This window comes from Papio anubis, chromosome 7 (genome assembly GCF_008728515.1).
Source record: "Papio anubis isolate 15944 chromosome 7, Panubis1.0, whole genome shotgun sequence".
NCBI lineage: Eukaryota > Metazoa > Chordata > Mammalia > Primates > Cercopithecidae > Papio > Papio anubis.
This window is the reverse complement of record NC_044982.1, coordinates 128,866,346-128,888,227: the sequence shown is the minus strand read 5'-3', so window position 1 is coordinate 128,888,227 and position 21,882 is coordinate 128,866,346.

Genomic DNA, 21,882 nt, shown 5'->3' with positions numbered 1-21,882 from the left:
ATTCAAGGAGGCAACAGCAAGGGCAAAGGCCCTAATACAGGTAAGTGCTGATATGTTGCAGGGAAATCATCACTGACGAGATGGATTAGGAAATCCATCTCAACAAGCCAGTTTACCTGGGAAGGCTAGTCTTATAAAGACCTCAGGCTCTCATCTTCAGCCCATTTGCAACCCCTGCTTGCAATGCTTGATGAGTCCTTGTATGTGTCTGAAAAAGTGCCAAACTTTTGAAGCCTATGCTTAGGGGGAGCAAACACTGTCCCAGCTGCTGCCACTGGGTATCTACACAGTAGGCAATGCTCCCACAGCCACCTGGATGTGCAATACACGCAGAACCTTACGATGGGAAGACAGCTTCCAGCTCATCACACCCACTTCCATTTTTGCTTTCTAATCAGCTGTTTTTCTTTTCTTAGCTTTCTAAGCCTTGTTATATTGAATAACCACCACGAACTTCTGTCCCTTCAAGTGACTAGTGTAGAAGACGACCTCTGGCACCCCTTTTTCTTAGTCATCATGCAGTGCATGTAAGTTGGTGAGATCACCTTCAGGAGAAGTCTAGGTTATTTAAAATCTTTTAAAAATGCAACTTGACCAGTTTTTTAGTACCTTCAAATTGTCCTATCTTTAGAGCTCTTGAAGGTGCTTTCAAGCATAGAGCAGAATTATTTAAAATAATCAAATTCCTTTTAACATGCCAGTCCTATATTAAAGTGGTTCTTGGATTTAGTAACTGTTTCTTACTCTTAAGTAGAATAAACATTTCTTTCATTTACATTTCTTTCTTCTACTTTTCTTCTATATAATATATAAAGATCCCCAGTAAATTAATGTGTTAGGATCTATGCATTCAACATTGTAAAGAACTTCTTATTTGTAAAGTTCTTTTTATTCCTCTCAGGAAATATTTTATCACTGTGGTGGTGGGTAGAGTAGATACTAGGACATTGTTCCCGCTGCTGCTCCTACCACAATGAACGCTGATATGTCCAGGATACTGAGGCATAAAAAATTGCCTCTGATAGAACTTCTGAAAATTTGGTAGGTGCAGTTGAAGACCTGGGAACCATGGTTCCTTGAACTCTCTGCGTAGGACATGTTTATCCCTTTTTGACTTTTTTTTGTTTTGTTTTGTTTTTTTGAGACAAAATCTCACTTGATGCCCAGGCTGGGTGTAGTGCAGTGGAGCAATCACAGCTCTCTGCAGCCTCAACCTCCCGGGCTCAGGTGATCCTCCCACCTTAGCCTCCTAAGTGGGACCGCAGGTGCGCAGCAGCAAGATCAGCTAATTTTTCGTAATTTTTGTAGTGATGAGGTTTCACCATATTGTCCAGCCTGGCCTTTTTGATGTTTATCAAAATGTGTGAGCAATTTCCAGTGCTATGATGACACAGGAGGCCATGAAGAGGAAAAAGCCATTCAGGCTAGAAGTTCACTACATTGAATCCTTTAACATATTAAGAAGTATGTATTGTAAGACAAAGAGTGTGTTGGAAGCTATGGTAACTAGCTAAGTCATCCTTTAGGAAGGTGAAACGTTTGCTAAGATCCCTACCCAACATGCTCACCAAGGATTTCCCTTTCTATGACAAATGGCCACCCTCTCTTATCTCCTTGGATGAAGATCCCTGGCTCCAGCTTCTATCACCCTTGGGTCTGGTTATATCCCTCAAAACGGAAGTCTTTAAAAAAAGGAAAAGACTCTCAGCCTGATCATGCTGGTTTTGTCTGAGAGATTTGGCTTACAAAAAATAGTGCTATATACTGCATGCCCACTTTATAGAAGTGACTATTATTAATTAAGCACCAGCTTCTCATTGTAATTATCTACCTTAAAAAGAATTCTGCCTAAAGGTAGAAATGCTCTTGAACATTTTATTTTGTGACATTGAAGATAAATCCCAACCTCCCAGAAGTTCTTTCCTTCCCACAACAAAAAATAGGATGTAGAACATCAAAATGACAATTACAACCCCCTTCCACTCCCCAAAATAACCTGGAGAGGAAAACAGTAGCTTCCTATAAACAAACACCATGAAAACTTAATGTATTTATTAGTAAAGAAAAATAAACTTTCCTTTCCATGCTGTTCAGTTATCCTGTTCATTTCTTAATAGTCCTATATTCATAAAAGGCCAAAGGACTCTGCCCTTGACAAGCTAACTGAGCAGGAAAAGGCAATCATGTGTACAAGGCTGTCACCCACCCCACAAATTATGATAAAATATACCTCAAGATTGCAAAAAAGAGTTGCATATCTCCAGTGACATCCACAGTAGTACGTTTAAGGATTTGAATAGAGCAGCAATTTATTTTGCACTAACATGTTTTATGGTTATCATCAAGCATTATGTCTTCAGAGACTGAAAGGTGATGTTTTTATGGACTCTGGCTCCTTGTTGCATTATCTTCACAGCTCAGAAATGATCTCTTGCTCTTTTTTTAATTCCTCCTTCTCGCCCACTCCCTTTGCCCCTCATTTAACAAAGCAGCCGTTTTTGCAAAGAAAAGGGGAAAAAACAAAATGAATCCGCATTAGACAAAGGGCACAAATGAACAGATTTCCAACCCTGAATAGTTTCAGAATGAATTATTATCTGGCTAATTAGTGAAATAAATAATAATAATTGCCTGTCCCTCCTCATTAGAGCCCTTAATAGCAAATGGAACCCCAGTGCAGAGTGCCAGCAAGCTGGTTTCACAGCTCAGTTCTGAGAAAAACAGACAGTCTGTATTGCAGATGTTCACATGCCAACCCTAAAACCAGAAAAGCCAGAAAAACTAGGGACTTCAGAATCTGTAAGGGAGATGGCTTGGGGCATACAGGGAATATTTCTGGCTTCCTTCCATGCTTAAGAATTATGTTATGGGCCGGGCGCGGTGGCTCACGCCTGTAATCCCAGCACTTTGGAAGGCCGAGGCGGGCGGATCACAAGGTCAGGAGATCGAGACCATGGTGAAACCCCGTCTCTACTAAAAATAGAACAAATTAGCCGGGCGCAGTGGCGGGCGCCTGTAGTCCCAGCTACTCGGGAGGCTGAGGCAGGAGAATGGCGTGAACCCGGGAGGCGGAGCTTGCAGTGAGCCGAGATTGCGCCACTGCACTCCAGCCTGGGCGAGAGAGCGAGACTCCGTCTCAAAAAAAAAAAAAAAAAAAAGAATTATGTTATGTTCTGGGCATCCGAGAAGTGAGAGCTAAGACCTGTGAACATAGATCATGGAAGCCAGAACACAAAAGAAATGGTTCTTATTGTTCAAAGCTTATCCAGCAGCAGCTAGGTTCTTCAAGTCTGATCCAATCCATCTGCAGTATTATTTATCTTGCTGCTTGTTAAACCTGTGGATTCTGGGCTCTCTCCCAGACCACTGACTCAGATGCTCTGGGATTGGGCCCAGGGTCTGCATGCCCATCAGGATTACCGGGTGCTTCCTATGCACCTGAAATTAAAGAACCTCTACAAATCAATGGCTGGTGAAACTGGGCAATGCTGTGAAATAAAGCATGTTTCGCCTGATGGAGAAGATGCCGTAGCAGGAAATCTCATGAGATCTGACCATCCTCTTGCAGAGATTTTTACCCTGGGGTTGAGTCACAACATCCTTATTGCCAGGGCAACTCTCAGTACTAGCCTTGCCACAACATCTGAAATTAACATAAGACCTCCTTGCTGTTTTGCTCCCTGGAGCCAGCCCAGTCAAACATATTACTCAACACTGAAGGCATTTGATTGGCTTCTAATGAGGCAGCAGATCAGCTTTTAGGGGTCTGTTCTCAGTGTGATGTATGAGTTAAGCTCCCGGTAATGTTAATCAGTTGGGAGTTCCCACTGCTCAGTTTCAACTGTCTTGTAAAGCTCTTACTACTTGACTCTCAACTTATCTTAGTCTATTCTTTCTGTTTTGAAGTCCACCAGTGTTCAGATGCCAGCAAGAATGGGAATAAAAAGACTGCCTTTAAGCTTCTCCCATGTTCTGAATAAACCTTCTTTCAAGATGTCCTGAGGCCCCATCCACACTGCTCCCCGCACCATGATACATTTACCCAGCCAAAGGGAGTAACTAGTAATTGATTCAACTATAATGCACTTAGCACTGAGGAGACAGGGGTGTTTCTTGAGTTTGAAGAACTCAGAGTCCAGCCTGGGAAACAGAAGAGTAAATAGGCAATTATAATACCCCCAAACCCGCAGAACAGACTGGGTGGAGTCTCAAAGAAGAGGAGACACTCAAGAGGCAGAGGAATGATGCTGAGAAGATGCTTGGGAGAAAAGCATTTCAGCGAGGGAAGGATAGGCTTACACCCAGGGCCAGCTTACCCAACGGGCTCCAATTTGCCTGAGCCTCCACCAGTAAGTGCCATGCCCAGGGGCCATGATTCTCTTAGGACACCACAGAAACATTGCAGCTCCGATTTATTTTAAAATCATAAAAAATGAATATATAATAATGGATCTAGACTCATCTTTATACCAACACAGTCATAAAATAAAATGTCTAGTCCTTTTTTAATAGATGAAGAGATCCACGAAGGCAAAAGTCCCTAGGGCCCTCAACAATCGCAATGCATCTGTACTCCCATGCTTACTGCAGCACTATGCACAACAGCCAAGATTTGGAAGCAACCTAAGTGTCCATCAACAGATGAATGAATAAAGAAAGTGTGGTACACATATACTATTCAGCCATAAAAAAGAATGAGATCCTGTCATTTGCAACAACATACATAGGACTGGAGGACATTATGTTAAGTGAAATAAGCCAGATACAGAAAGATAAACTTCACATGTTCTCACTCATTTGTGGGAACTAAAAATTAAAGCAATTAAACTCATGGAAATAGTAGAATGATGATTACCAGAGGCTGGGAAGGATAGTTGGGGGAAGGGAGAAGGTGAGAATGGTTAATGGATATAAAAACATAGTTAGACAGAAGGAATGAGATCTAGTATTTGATAGCACAACAGGGTGATTATAGTCAACAATAATTTATTGTACATGTTAAAATAACCAAAAGTATAATTAGAATGTTTATAACACAAAAAAAAGATAAATGCTTGAGGTGATGGATATCCCACTTAGCCTGATGTGATTATATATTTTATGCCTGTATCAACATATCTCACATACCCCATAAATACATATGACTACTATGTACCCATAAAAATAAAAAAATAAAGTAAAAAATATAATTCCCAATATAAGTTGAAGAAACATACTTAGATGTCGTTTGCTGTCACGGATAAAAGTCCATTTTCTTCCTACAATTAAACGTTTATATTTTAAAAAATCATAATGTAGCCCCAGCATATGCAAAGATACAAATGAGTGTCTGGAAGTACAAGTGACAATGTTGAAAACATATGGAGCCTCACTCCATGAGAGGTACTTTTCTACAAGTCCTGCAGGTATTAACCTCTTGAATCCTCACAACCCAGTGCAGTAGGTACAATTACCCCACTTTACAGATAAATGTAGGCAGAAGAGGATAAAGCTCCCCAAAGTCATTCAGTCCTACAGATAACCAGGCCACATATCTGAGTACTATGTCTCTAAGACCTGCACACTTACACTCTACGTGGGTGCTCCCCAAATCGCCTAATTATTTGTGATAAGGACCCATTTTCTTTATTTCCTATCAAGCACAGACCAATATCTTTGTTAAATAAATAAATGAATAAATAACAAATTGCCAGAAAAATGAAATGCACAAAAAAAAGTCTAAAGCCCAATTTTAAAAAATAAATTCAACAGACATAAAACTACATTCCAATAATTGCGCTTGACAGTTGCAGCCATGTCAAATTTATATAAAACATTCTCAGGGCTTATTCTCAATGTCTATGTTTACCTCATATCAGATGGGTAACAGCCTGCAGACCAGCCGGGGTCCTGGCCCGCATGCTAGACACACTGCCGTGGGCCAAAGGAGCTGCAGTTGACTTTTGCAGTAGCGGAAGCGAGGAAGGGGGAACAGGAAGAAGAATGCCACTTGGCCAAAATGTCAGTGAGAAGAACAAAGAAGGGGAGGATGGGAACTAAGTCAATTAGGATGTGTGCCTTTTCAACCAACTTGAGGTTGTGCTTTTGTGCCAAGCACCTGCCTATCCCAGGCAGAGCTGGGGGCCGTGGTGTCACAGCCTCCATCCATGAAAGCCTCAAATTTTAGACTTTTGAGGTGATACATATGAGCACTGAGGCACACTCACGGGATCAAAAGTACGTGTTAAACAACAAATGTAAAACTGTGACCCATGAACTGTCCACACTCCCTATGGTACTCTATAAACTAATATTTTTAATTGAATCCTTCATTTGTCTTGTAATTCATATAATGGTTGCATTACAAATTTTTGTATCAAAAATTATGTATTGAATGTAAACATAACATATACCACAGTTTTGCATTTTCTTTCGTTACCTTTCTTTATTTCATAAGTATATTCCTGAACATGTAGGGGAAAGTAGGATTTTGGTAAGCACAATCACATTTTAGACATCCCAGGAGACACACTGTATTAAATTGAAAAAAATAGACTTTATTTATAGTGAATTCTGTTTTCTTGTCTGTAAAAGAGAGTAACAACCTATCAAAGACTCTGAAAACCTTACACTGTTGTTTTTAAACCAGTGGTTGTTAGTAGTAATCTGTTTTATAAATCCAAGCTTTCACACCAAGGTTTGTGTAAGATGCACCTCTATTTCTTGGTATAGCATTATAGTAACCATCTTAGGCCACGTGCTGTCTTCCATGTAAATCTCAATCGGGAGATTGTAGGCCGATAATTGTCCTAATATGAAAAGGAATCACTTCAAGGACCTAAGGAAAGGAGTTTTGGGGTATTATTTAATTCAATCCCCTGCCTAGAAAATCTTAATATCTGGCCGGGCGCGGTGGCTCAAGCCTGTAATCCCAGCATTTTGGGAGGCCGAGGCGGGCAGATCACGAGGTCAGGAGATCCAGACCATCCTGGCTAACACGGTGAAACCCCGTCTCTACTAAAAAATTACAAAAAAAATTAGCCGGGCGAGGTGGCGGGCGCCTGTAGTCCCAGCTACTCGGGAGGCTGAGGCAGGAGAATGGCCGGAACCTGGGAGGCGGAGCTTGCAGTGAGCTGAGATCCGGCCACTGCACTCCAGCCTGGGCGACAGAGCGAGACTCCGTCTCAAAAAAACAAAAACAAAGCCCAGAAAATCTTAAAATCTTATCTTAATTCTACCACATTTTCATTCGTTCACTTACTTTCCATCAGAAATGTCCCCATTTGGTAATGGGGAAAGGAAATGAATCTTGCTCTTTTCCCCCTGAAGGAGACATGACCTCCTGAGATTTAGGGGTTGAGAATGTCTTGTTAATGGCAAAATCTTTTTTTTTTTTTTGAGACGGAGTCTTGCTCTGTCGCCCAGGCTGGAGTGCAGTGGCCGGATCTCAGCTCACTGCAAGCTCCGCCTCCCGGGTTTACGCCATTCTCCTGCCTCAGCCTCCCGAGTAGCTGGGACTACAGGCGCCCGCCACCTCGCCCGGCTAGTTTTTTGTATTTTTTAGTAGAGACGGGGTTTCACCGTGTTAGCCAGGATGGTCTCGATCTCCTGACCTCGTGATCCGCCCGTCTCGGCCTCCCAAAGTGCTGGGATTAATGGCAAAATCTTGAACAGTGTTGTAACTCAGGCAGCTAGTCCACAATAGCCACTGTTCTGAGAGAAGAAGAACAGCCTGCTCATAAGAAGATAGAGCACATGAGCATCCTCCCAGAAATGGACCAACACAACCATTTTGATAATGCCAATATGGCACCCCTAAGAAAGGAGTGGCCCCCGCCCCTGGGAAGAACAGTAGCACCTCCTAAGAAGACAGAAATGCTATGTGTTCTCATCCTATCACCATGGAACCTGTGGAGCTGCCCAGGAGGCTTGGAGACCCGTCATGCTGAGATAATAACTTCACAGTGCTCTTCTAAGAGCTTTGCAGGTAACTGCCTTATTTGATTCTCACAACCACCCTGAAATAGGTACTGTTGGTTTACAGACAGAGAAACTGATGCGTTGTACTGGTGAGTAACTTTCACCGAGTCACACAGCTAGTTATTGGTTCTGCTGTGGTTTCAATCCGGCTGTACAAATAAGTGTTGAATACAATGTATCATATTGATTTGACCCATATTCTTCCATATAGAGGCTTTATTCAGCCCATTGGAGGGCTCTCTTTTTCGAGACTATCATCAGCAATTGAAATATGAGACAGGCAAGCCAGTATTAGCAATACTAAAAAAACAAATAGTTATAAAAAGCATGTACACAGTAAGAAATTTTGCTATTTTATTTACTTCTCTAACAGTAGTATTTTATTATACCTATATTAAAGATGAGCAAAGGATGGCTATGAGAGATTATATAGTTATTATAGTCACACAATTGATTTGGACTTGATTGGAGATCTTAACCTGTCACTTAAAAAGCAACATTGATGCTATTTCTAAGTCTCTGTTTCCTAACCACCATTCTCGTGAGTTGTCAGGACAAACTATTTCGATCTGGTGCACACACACACTCTATTTCACCCCCTCATGAATAAATACAGTTTCTGTAGGTTCTCTTTACCCATCTCTTCTTCGTAATGCCTGAGGTCTAAGATGCAAAACATTTAGACAGCTTAAAGCTTAGTTGCGGCGGGGTGTGGTAGTTCATCCCTGTAATCCCAGCACTTTTGGACGCTGAGACAGGTAGATCACTTGAGGTCAGGAGACCACCCTGGCCAGCATGGTGAAACCCCATCTCTACTAAAAATACAGAAAAATTAGCAGGGCATGGTGGTGGGCACCTGTAATCCCAGCTACTTGAGGGGCTGAGACAGGAGAATTGCTTGAACTCGGGAGGTGCAGGTTGCAGTGAGCCAAGATCACTTTATTGCACTCTAGCCTGGGCAACAAGACCGAGACTCCTTCTCAAAAAAAAAAAAGCTTAGTTGGACATTTTAGGGTTGGGAAATACTGCCCTATCCCATGCAGCTCATTTCTCTGTGAATCAGGTAGTGAGAGGCACACGTGTGCCAAACGGCACAGATGATTTGTATATGCTAAGCTTAAACCAAGGAACCCAACTCCTAGCACTAATAATTATTGCAATTTGTTGAGAATAACAATAGCTTGGTAAAGCCCAGTGTTTCCCTAAAGGGCAAGTATAATAGGCCTGTAACTTCAAACGTGTAAGAATAATTTGTTATTCATGTTAATCCCCTCGCCATTGCCAGCCACATCAATCTTTTTCAAAAGGGGAACACTGGAAAAACCATTGAAGTTTGAAGGGAAAAAATAGACATGTAAGGTGAACAGCAGCAGACAGTAAAGCAACTCTGTGATTCTGCTGGTTGCTGCCAGGGACTCATAGTGTTTCATTAATGTTCACCCACCACCCCATGCCCATTTGGTTCCAACTCTCAGTAAGGCACGGATGTGAGCCAGGAGAAAAATGCCACCATCAAGTCATTGCTGGCTATTCCTACGAGGATACTATTTTCCAAATTTTTTGCCACCTGAGGCCCAGGCAAAATTACTGGCCCTTGTTTAAATCACTGCATTCTTTACTCACGTACAGGTCAGTTTCAACTCAGAAACAGTGGCTACTTTAAAAAATGTACACACACCCAAACAGCCACACTTGTTTCTGGGACTTAGATTTCAAAGCTGCAGAGTATTTCAAGTAAAAAGGATGCTTAGGAAAAAGCAGTAGCTGACAATAAAAGAAAAGAAGATGCAATATGGATGGAGGTGACTGAAAACCAGGAATTCAAATGAATTGACGGTACAGCCTGTGGGCCAGCATCCTCCTGGAATAGAAATAAACAGCATTGATAGTTTCAATTGCATCCCCTTCCCACTTTCACTTAAAGCATGAATCTAGATTTATAGAAGATTTATCCACTTTCGACCACAAATGGGCCTCCACATACCTTCATTTTCTTGTGCCATGCACATGAAAGAGAAGGGAAAGAAAAAATTTTTTTCCCCCTTTGGTTTGCCTTGACATGGCACAAGGAAACAGGAGCATTAATGATGTCTAGCTTTCTCAGCTCTTGGCCTTTGAGGGCAAAGAAGGCTCCTTTCCAGGTAGACACTGACCAAAAGCCTTAAAGCATGAGTGTCTCCGTTTGTTGCCTGCTATAACAAAATACCTTAAACCAGGTAATTTACAAATAATAGAAACCAATTGCTCACAGTTCTGGAGGCTGGAAAGTCCAAGATCAGCATGCTGGCAGATTCAATGTCTGATGAGTCCCTTCTTTGCTCCATGGATGGCAACGTGTCGCTGCATCCTCACATGGCAGAAAGCATGAACAGCTCCCTGGCACCTCTTTATAAGGTCACTAATCCCATTTATGGAGGCTCTGACCTCATGACTTAATCACCCCCTAAAGGTCCACCCCTTAATACTATCACATTGGCAAGTAAATTTCAACATATGAATTTGGGGGTCACAGTCAGACCACAGCAATGGGAAAATTAATATTTGTTTTCATAAAACAGGACATTTAATTCTCCTCTCTGCCATTAGCACGGAAAGAGTCATGCAACCTTCTAGGTTTACAGAAGGCAAACCTCTGGTTAACCACTGACTCCTCCTGGGTGCTTTTTGATCCAGTAGCCTCTATGGCCTACAGCTAGACCACTTCCTTCAATGACTGCTTGAGAAACCACTGGAAGAGGAGTCTTGTTGGGATGAGAGACTGTCCAGGTCCCTTGTTGTCAGGGGCGGCCCCAAGAGACAGAGAGTTGTATGCTGCACATATAGAAGTAGGGCAGGTGCCAATAATTGTCTTAATAAATTATTCTGGATTTGCCAGGCCTGTACCTTGGCAGTTGCAAGCCACTTTTATTTCTGGGGTATATTTTTTCTTTTAAATTACTTTTATAGTGTCTTAAATTAAAAAATTGTAAGCTCATTATAAAATAGAAACTGAAACACACACATTAAAAATAAGAATTTTTCTGATTTTTGAGGCAGGGTCTCACTCTTTCACCCAAGATGGAATGTGCAGTGGTACATTCACAGTTCACTGCAGCCCTGACCTCCCAGGCTCAAGCAGCCCTCCCCACCTCAGTCTCCTGCGTAGCTGGGACTATAGGCATGTGCCACCATGCCTGGCTGTTTTTATTTACTTTTTGGAGAGGCAGGGTCTCCCTATGTTGTCCAGGCTGGTGTTGAGCTGGGCTTAAGCAATCCTCTGGCCTCAGCCTCCCAAAGTGCTGGGATGATAGCATGAGGCACCATGTCCAGCCTAAAAGTAAGAATGTTTAAGTTTCTTTCCCTCACCATCCCATTCCTTCACGGTTAATACTTTTGCTCCCAGCATTCTTTACAAATTCTGCTTCTGAAACCTGTGTTACTCTGAATTTGTCCATTGTCTTTTACTGCCCTGGCCTCTAACTTTGGATACACTGTTAACTTGATCTCTGCCGCAGGACCTTGAGTTAGGTTCCCATTCACAACAGCTTGGCCTTAACAGCTTCAGTTCAGCCACTTGCCATGTTTAAGCTGTGTTTTCTGCCATTTAAATACCTTCATTTGTTTTTAAAGAGCTACCTGGCCTTCCTCTCATCAGCTATAGAAGAGACTTGGTGGTGGTGTTTTTACAAGCTAAAATACCATCAAGAAGTTGTGACTAAGACATTCTAGCCTACAAGGAATGAATGGTATTTCCTAAACTCTAAGAAAATACTGATTACAATATTTAATCATGGAGAATATGGAAGAAAATAACAAAATACTATATTAAGCATATTTATGAATTATAATGTGATTTTATGAACTATAAAACATTAACATCATTTTCTTAATATACACTTTTGAGTCAAGAAGATATGATACTTTCACTCATTCACTTTTCACATTGTGAACTGAGATCCCTACATACCTCTCCCCCTTCTTTTGACATCATCTGTCCCAATATGTTATCTTAGGTAACTGTGACCTTAAAAGATAAATTGCCTCAAATGCTGGATGTTCAATGTGAACATGAGTTGGGACGTGAATTAGTCTAAATCATCTTGACATTTTGCACTGGCACGCCCATCTTTGCTATGAAAAGGTTGTCTGGGATGATTTTTCCATTAGGCATCCTGCCCATGGCCCTTTAAAAAGAAATCATACCTGTAGATGATCCTTCTCTTCATGGTTATGGCAGAAAGCATGGGTCTTAGTTGCAAGTCTAGAATTTGATGACATGGATAGAATCTAGAAATACCAAGGTTGAGGAAAGAACATAAAACAGAGAGTGATCTCTTGTTTCATGATGAGGTTCCCAAATGAGGTTATGTGATGAGATAACTGCTCATATAGCAACAGGCATCACACAGACCACTTCTTAATCTCCCTTCACCAGTCAACTGACTATTCCTCCAACACAGTTGTAAGGGCCGATCTATATAAGATGGTCAAGCAACAAGGCTGGCCTGATGAATGAGTGCAATTTGAGACCTTCCAGATATCATGAACCCACCCAGTCCATTATGACATCTAAAATTCTCCCACTATAAATTAACTTATTTGCACTTATGAGTCCCTGTTGAGTCACTAGGAAAAGCAGTAACTTAAGCTATTGTCATTTAACTAGAGCATGCTTTGAAAGCTACCAGTACCCCAGGTTGAGGAATACAAAGGAAATACCAAGTAGGTGAAAATGGACATTTGAAGGGAAGTTAAGGTGTCAGAACCAAATTGCAGTCTCTTCTTTATTTTGCTTATGGCTTGCCCTCTTTTGGAAAATTTTCTTCCAAGCAGCAGAAAACCCTCAGAATGAAAAATGATGCACTCTAAGGAACCTGAAAGGATTAACTCTAAGCAGATACTTACATACCTTTGAACCAGAAGGAGAAGTATTTATGGATTCTAACCGTTCTGACCCTCTTTTCAACATAGCTGTGAATATCAGTGACAGTGTTTAATACATATACATAAAGAAGGTCTATGTAGGGAAACAAGAGTTTGGATGGAATTCAACCAAAAGACACCCCCACTTGGTTTCAGGACTCTCCCTTCTAAGGAGCCAATTTCTAGTAGAAAACAACCAAACTTTAAAAAAATCATAGAGTAACCCATTAAATATTTCACAGAACCTCATTAAAACATTTTACTATTTGCACTGATTATCATGTGGCTGCTTATACAGATGCCCATAAATCTGACTGCATTAGGTTCTCAGGCCTTTATTTCAGTTAATTTCTTCTCCCTATGTGGACTTGCCCAGGAAATGAGATTTAATGAGTCACCGTCCTCCCTGATAATCACAGGAGAGCTCATTAGCTTTTTGTCAGATTTGTACCAACTATCTGCCCCTGATATGCCTATGACTTCTTTTGAGTTAAATATGATATTACCAAAAGGGAGAACTCAAAAGAGCATTTCTGTACTGAATGCTGCAGACTTGAAACACTATATAAATATTTTTACATATCTTAAAAGGCATCTGAGAGCAGAAGGTAAGAAAATAACAAAAATACAACATTCCCTATTGATGGCATCACTATTTAGATGACACACATCATTAAAAAGAAATAAAGTTTGACATTTACTGTTTAAATGCCTGAGCTGAGTCAAAGCAAATGCAAGTTCAAAGAATAGAAGAAAACAGTCTAAAGGTTCTTAAAATTCATGAAGTTTGAGGAGTTCTCCATCATGTATGTTAGGATACTTCATCAAGATCTCCCAATCTCCTGACCTTCTGTTTTCACTGGAAATAACAAAAGGCTCTCATGTCACTTCATGGGAACGGGGAAAATTTTACACTTCCCTCAAAGAAAAGCTTTAAGTAAATCTTCAGTACTTCCACGGACCACCTTAGTAATAAAGTTGACTTGGCTGGCACTAAAATTGCCCATAAAGGAAGATATGACAGTGATGGTAAAACCATCAGAGTGATTTTCTGAATTCTCATTTGAGTCCCTCAAGAGGTTGCCATTTCCCTTCTAGGTACAGAGAGAGTTACCTGGGCAAAGGTGTTGCTCCTGCATGGCTGAGTGACTGCCATGGACCAGGGCCCAGCTCTTCATCAGTATTTATTGAACTAACCAGGGGCCATAGAGCCTATTTGGAATGCATAAGATTATGAAGCGCTATAGTCCTTAGATTGAAACAAAGTCCTAGATTCAAACAACAGTGGTTCTGAACACTTTTTGGGTGGCATATTTTTTTCAGAATCTGATGATAAAAATGGACTTTCGCTCAAGGAAAAATGCACCACTCCACTACAAATGCACATACCCACAAAATTTGGGGGACAGTTTCAGAGAGTTCTCAAACACTCCAATCTTATTTCTAGACTTGCTTGGGGTTCCTAGAGCTAAGATTAATCCTCTTATGCAGATGATAATATCAATGAATGTAACTAAAAGTACTACTCATTGAGAACTTACTATATATGAGGCAATATTATATCTCATTACACTCCCACAACAACCCTAAGAGGTATATCTGTTATTATCCACATTTTATGTATGAGGAAACTAGGCACAGATTTAAATTATAACAGCTTGTCAGAGGCAGAGCTGGAGCTTCAAACTCAGTGTGCCTCTGGAGTCTGTGCTCTGAGCCTCTAGAGTCTGCTGCCTGTCTTATAAAACATATTTTTATTCTAAAGCATGTTCACTTCTTCTTTCTCATTTAATATTTGTAACTACCCTCTAGTTACAAAGATTAGATTGTAATCTATTCTACCTAATCTAACTCTAGGAGTTAGATTAAGTAGATATCTCCACTTTAGTAGGTGTTGAGGGCATTTCCAAAGTAGAGCAAGAGATTTGCTACCCCCAGTCTTTTCAGACAACGAAGTCATAGTTGATGAAATTAAAAATTAAAAACCAAAATTCTGACTTGAGCCTTCTTTCTCCATTCACTACAGGTTGAAACACTCTAGGAACACCATCTAATTCCTTTATTCACAGCCATCCACTGCCTTGAGGACTAAGTCAGCATGGTAAGGTTTTGAAGCCGTGTGGTGATTCCTACAAAAACCTGGCTTCCTGTGGTTCACAGAGCACAGTTTTGTTTCTACAAAGGCAAAGTCATAGGGAAGAACAGAAAGTGGAGAAAAGTTGTCAATCTGCAGAATATAAAAATGTTTAATGTGCATATGATCATGCTGGACATTAGATGCATAGCCTTGTCTTTATATAGAACCCCAAATCTAGTTGAAATGTAAAAATATTTTTTAAACATTTAACCCTTTCCTTACCTGAACTCTACCTAGCATTCTTCAGCGCTCAGCTGTTCCCATTCCTCAGTGAATCTCTCCCTCCTGAAAACCTCTATCAGCATGTACTGCCCATTCTGCACAACCATTCAATGTCAACCATTGGTCCTGGCTTTCTGCTCCCGTGAAATGGCAGACTGCACAAACACAGCTTCAATCTACTTCTAAAAGTGCAGAGAAATACAGGGGGAAATGTAGCAAAAAATTTTTGAAACAGAACCAAACTTGTAAGAAAGAATGAGAAAGACAGAATAAAATAGAAATTCCCAGGTACAAGAAATGAAGAGGAACAATGGCCAGAGCTGCCGTGGTGTCATTTGTGAACTCAAGCTCTGGGGACTCAGCAAGGTATGGGTCTAGATTTGGGCCATAAAGATCAGGGGCTGGGGTTGAAACACCGATTCAGCAACAGGAGAGATGGAGAAGGCCTACTCAAGGTGGGGAGTTAGAACTGACAACCGGCTATGAGATCAAGATCCTAAAAGGTACAGCAAAGGGAAGAGAAAGGAACTTTGTCTTTTCCTAGATCCAAGTGGTAAAGAAAGTCAGTTATGGAAAATCAAACCCCCAAGTCTGTTTGACCATGCAGGTGTAGGATCTAAACTCACATTATCCACCTGTAAGGAAATGTCAGAGAAGAAATTAAACTGAAAACTGGCTGCAGACCAATAAAACCACTGAGATGCCCATCATGAGAAATCTAAAACTACTGTGTAGAAACATTTTCACAACCCCAGGAGCATGGGATATCCCCAAGATGGGGAAAACTCCTGCTAAGCTAACAATTAAAAGAAAAAAAATTACAAATCACAAAATAAAATAATTCTTTATAAGAGAGAGTAAGCAGATACAACAAACAGGAAGGTAATACACTAATAACTTAAGATAATAGAACAATCTGAAACCAGCAATAAAAATAAGTATATTTAAAATAACTAGGCCAGGCATGGTGGTTCACACCCATAATCCCAGCACTCTGGGAGGCCAAGGTGGGAGGATCACTTGAGTCTAGGAGTTTGAGACCACTGTCGTAAACATAGTGAGATCCCATCTCTAGAAAAAAAAAATTTTTTTAATTAGTCTGGTGTGGTGACACACGCCTGTAGTCCCAGCTGCTTGGGAGGATGAGATGGGAGGATCACTTGAGCCTGGGAGGTTGAGGCTGCAGTGGGCTGCAATTGAACCACTACACCCCAGCCTGGTTGACAGACCCAAGTCCTATCTCCAAAAAATTAAAAATAAAATAACTAAAGATATTAAAGAAAGATTTGAAGCCATGATACAACAAGACATCCTATAATAAAAAGAAATACATTTGGAAACAAATCATGTCATACTTTTGGAAATTAAAAAAAAAACAGTGAATTTAAAACTAAATAAATAATGTATTAGTTTCTTAGGGCTGCCATGACAAAGTACCACAAACTGGGTGGCTCAGAACAACAGAAATCTATTGCCAGAAATGTACTTTTAGATGCGTTTTTAAACCAAAATCAAGTGGTTAGCAGGGTCATGCTCCCTCCCTCTGAAACCTTAAAGGGGAAGTTCCTTGTCTCTTGCAGCTTCTTCTAGCCCCAGGTATTTCTTGGCTTGTTGCAGCAAAACTCCAATCTTCACAGGGCATTCTCCCTGTGCCTCTTCACATAGTCCTCCCTCTGGGCTTGCTTCTGTGTCCAAATTACCCCTTTCTATAAGGACACAAGTCATAGTGGATTAAGGCCACCTTAACGACCTCATTTTAACTTGATTACCTCTGCAACTTACCCTATTTCCAAATAAGGCCACATTCTGAATTACTAAGATTAGGACTTAAATGTAACTTTTCTGGAGGACACAACTCAATCCATAACATAACAGATACAACAGAAGAGAATCGATGAAAGGAAAGATAAATCAGGAAATTAACCAGAATGCAGCATAGAAAAATTAAGAGATAGGAAATATAAAAGGTGAAAGTTATGCAGGATAGAATTAAAACATTCAATACACATTTCTTAGGAGTTCCAAAAGGAAGGAGTAAAAAGGATAAAAGAGAAGCAATATTCAGTGAGATCATGGGTGAGATTTTCCAGAATTTATGAAAACAGATCCTTAGATTTAGGAAACACAGAAAGTAAAGCAAGGCAAAGAAAAATTCACAGCTATATACATCCTAAGGAAACTGCAGATCATCACAAATAAAATCTTGAAAGAAACAAAGACAGATTAACTACAAAGATCAGATTGGTGGCAGATTTTTCTTCCTTTTTTTTCTTTTTTCTTTTTCTTTTTCTTTTTTTTTTTTTTTTTTGAGATGGAGTTTCGCTTTTGTTGCCCAGGCTAGAGTGCAATGGCAGGATCTCGGCTCACTGCAACCTGTGCCTCCCAGGTTCAAGTGACTCTCCTGCCTCAGTCTCCCAAGTAGCTGAGATTACAGGTGTGCACCACTACGGCCAGCTAATTTTGTACTTTTAGTAGAGACAGGGTTTCTCCATGTTGGTCAGGCTGGTCTCGAACTCCCAACCTCAGATGATCTGCCTGACTCAGCCTCCCAAAGTGCTGGGATTACAGGTGTGGGCCACTGCGCCCGGCTGGCAGATTTTTCATCACCAAAATTAGAAACTAAAACAAGAGTAATTAGTACTGGTAGAAGTCTGGATAGCGTTTAACTGCTGGGGGTCTAGTGGCTGGCAGGGGCCATGAGGGGGCTTCTAGGGTGCTTGGCCATGTTTAGTTTCTTGACCTAGATCTGATTACATGTGCTTATTGATTACATGTGCTCATTACATGTATCCATGATGCATGTGCTTTTTCTATATGAATGCCATAATCCAATGAAGTTTTAAAAAAACCAGAAGACAAAGGAATAATGCCTTCAAAGTGCTAAGGAGAAAATAAGTCAGCAAAATTATCACTCAAGTAGAATGAAAAGGTAAAGAGATTACAATCAAATAAAGATTGTGAGACTTTACTATTTACCACCTTTGCTGAAAGAACTACTAAAAAATATATTGTAGGAGGAAGACAATTGAACCCAGAATGAAGGAATAGCATCGCAAGGAGCAATAGTGAGGCAAGAAATTGTAGGTAAATCTAAAAAAACAAAAAACAAAAACACTCACTGAAAAACAGTAAAGATGACAAAGTTTTAACCAAGGAAGAATCAAAATCCTAGGGAAAAATATCCAAGGTGGTGAGAGGGATCTTTGGGTACAAAGTTTCTCGTGTTATTTGGGAGAAGGGAAGAAATGTTGAATTTCAACTTTAAGTATGTGTGTTAAAAATTAAATGGCCACTAAAAGATATGAAGTAGATTTATAACTTTCAAACCAGTATGAAGAGAGTGGGGAATAAAGAAAATTCAGTCTATCTAAGGGAAGCCAGTGCAGGAGGAGGGGGAAAAAAAAAAAAAGCCAAGAAAAGTTGTTGAAAACAAAGTCCAAAGAGTTTATGATTTAAATCATGAATGGACCAAGCTGGTCAGTTAAGAACAGATATTCTTGACTTTTTCTTTTAAAGACAGGGTCTTGCTCTGTCACCTGGGCTGGAATGCAGTGGTACAATCATAGCTTGCTGCAGCCTTCAACTCCTGGGCTCAAGTGATCCTTCCACCTCGCCTTTCCAAGTAGTTGGGACCACAGGCACAAGCCCCAGTGTCTGGTTAATTTTTTAAATAATTTTTTTATAGAAATGAGATCTTACTATATTGCCCAGGCTAGTCTTCAACTCCTGGCTTCAACCAATCCCCCTGCCTTGGACTGTCAAAGTATTAGGATTACAGGTGTGAGCCACCACACTTGGCCTCTTAAATTTATAATAATTTAGTTATATGCTGTTTGTAAGAGACAAGTATAAAATAGAATGACACAGATAAGTTGAAAGGAAATGATTGGAAAAAGATTTATGAGTCAAATGTAATCCAAAGAAAGTTTTTAAAGACTAAGATTAGAAAAAAGAAAAAAAAAAACTAAGGGGAAAAATTCTTATTAGAAGTTAAGAAGCATCATTAGTTTATGAGAAAAAAAGGACCAATTCACCAAGAAGATATAACAATCATGAGATTGAATGAACCAAAGAACATTGCCTCAAACTATATGAAGCAAAAAATTTAGCTGAATTACAAGGAGAAATTGATCAATTCTCCACAGTGCTGGGAGATTTTAACACTGCTGCTTTAAATCTGGTAAGTCTACTTTTCATCTCCACAATCAAACTGTAAGGTTCTTGAGGTCAGAGTGGGTATCTTATGCCATGTCCTCTAACATATGAGATGCATTTCCCCTCCCTCCAAAAGTATCCGAACATATAAATGTCCCTGCTCATATAAATGGATAAAAGACAGTGCTCTAAAGGCAAGTGCAAAGCACAGAAAGTATGTACTAATAATTTATTACTGATAGACACTTTTTGTAACAAGCAAAACTATTACAAGTGGAATAATTAATGAAGACATAAGATAATGGACTCACAAGAGAAAAAAGAAAATTGTCCCTATACTTCTTTTGAAGCATTTATGAGACACTAGGTTCATTTCTTAAATTATTCAAACTACTGTATAAACTAATTGGAAGATCATGTATATTCATTTTAAATGGGGAAAAAAATGGACCTAGAAAGAATTTTAAAACTGTAAACAGAGTTTGCATTTGGTGGATACAAGACGATAGCAATGATACTACCCCCTAGTGGCAGAGCACAGCAACCCCAACAGGACAGTGAAGGTATGTGTTGTATATCCCATGGGTCATTTTCCTAACAAAAGTATTAAGCTGTAGAAAGTATTCTCCTGTAGATCATAAAGTTGATTGTAGTAAATGCTCAATCAATGTCTGCTGTTATTATTGTCATCACTACAGTGCCATCAGCATTTTTGTTACGCTCAGCCTATAGCTAAGTGCCTTTGTGACGGGTATCAATATCCAGGCCATCAACTGTGGCCAGGGCTACAAGGTCACACCACATAGAGAGGGCAATTTATATTTAGGGAACAGCCTTCAGCCACTTTTCTTAGAGAGGGGCAGTGTAACCATCAGACACTAGAAGGCTTCCTGGACTTCTCAGTATATCATGCAATGGCAGCTTTTTGAAGATCAGTAATATGAAGTCTGTCCTAAAGAACACTGAAGGTATCGCTACTGGAAAACAATGCCATTCTCTTATGGTCCACAAGGAAAAGAAAGAAGGAATGTAAATATTCCAGTTACAACTCAATAGGATCCATCCATATGTAAATACATCCCACAAGGTGGATTAGAAGTATATAAATTTGTGTTTAAAAGAAGGTAAAATGGTTATTATATAAGATGCTAATATTAGGGTAAACTTAGTGAAGGATACAAGGGAACTCTATACCATCTCTGCAACTTTTCTGTAAGTCTAAAATTATTCCAAAATTAGAAGTTTCTATTTTTAAAAATTGATGGTCAAAAAGAAAATGGTAAAATTCTATTTGTCAAGAGATTCACTGACGGTAAATGCCATAACCTATATGTAGCAGACAGCAGTTTTATTATTTTTTAATTGGAAAAATGTGGGTCCAGAATTTCTTGAGATGTTCATTAGGCATTCACCTAAACCAGTGCCCCCGTGCAGGCTTTGAGCGATCTACTTCAACAGAAAGGCAGTTTTAGAATCCCTGTATAGCTTGTCCTACACACAAAATAATACTCTTTATAATTTGCGTCATTTCCCGTAAGGTTTGGGTTATTTTCATTATGTGACTTTTAGACCAGTCAGGTGAAACACTTAACTATGTTAAATCCTTTTTTTTAAGAGTTATGACTAAACAGTGGGCAAAGAAGCTGGAGTTGGAGGTAAACACTGAAGGAATGTGGTCAAAGGCAATTGAAGATGACCTGGTAGTCTAAAGTGCAACAAGCAAACTATCCAGCTCTCAATGACTGATGTGTGGACTTCACACAAAACGGAACATGGAAATTGTGATTCCGATCTAAACACAAATCCAGTCAGTTGCCAGTCTAACCTGTTTGGTTATTTTTAAGTTTTAAAACATTTTTGATAATTAAAACCCACGAGAATGGCCAAAATGAAAGAACTGTACAATACTAAGTGTTGGCAAGGGCGTGAAATATCTGGAATGCTCAAACACTGCTGGTGAGAGTATAAAACGGAGTAACACACTGAAGAACGATTTGGCAGCTTCTTATACATCTACCACATGACCCAGTAATCCCACTTCTAGGTACTTACATAAAAATAAGTGAAAACACAGGTCCACAGAAGCACTTGTACATGAAGGGCAGACTTCCTAATTTTTTTGAAGTACAGTTTAAAAATTGTTTATTACAGTTCATGCTTTTGGTGTCTTATCTAAGAAATTTTGTTCATCCCCAGGGTTATGAAGAGTTTCTTTTCTTCTAGAGCTTTTGTAGTTTTAGCATTTTTATCTAGTCTATAATCCATTTTGAGTTAATAAAAACAGACTGGTACCCAAAAGTTCATGGGAGCTTTATTCATAATGGCCTCAAACTGGAGACCACCAAATGTGCATCAACAAGAGAATGGATAAATACAAAGTGGTATATCCAGACAGCAACAACAAGGAATGATACACATTGATACAACAGTTGATACACACAATGACATGAATCTCAAAAATATTACGTTGAGCAAAAAAAAAATGTAGACACACAAGAGTATTCTGT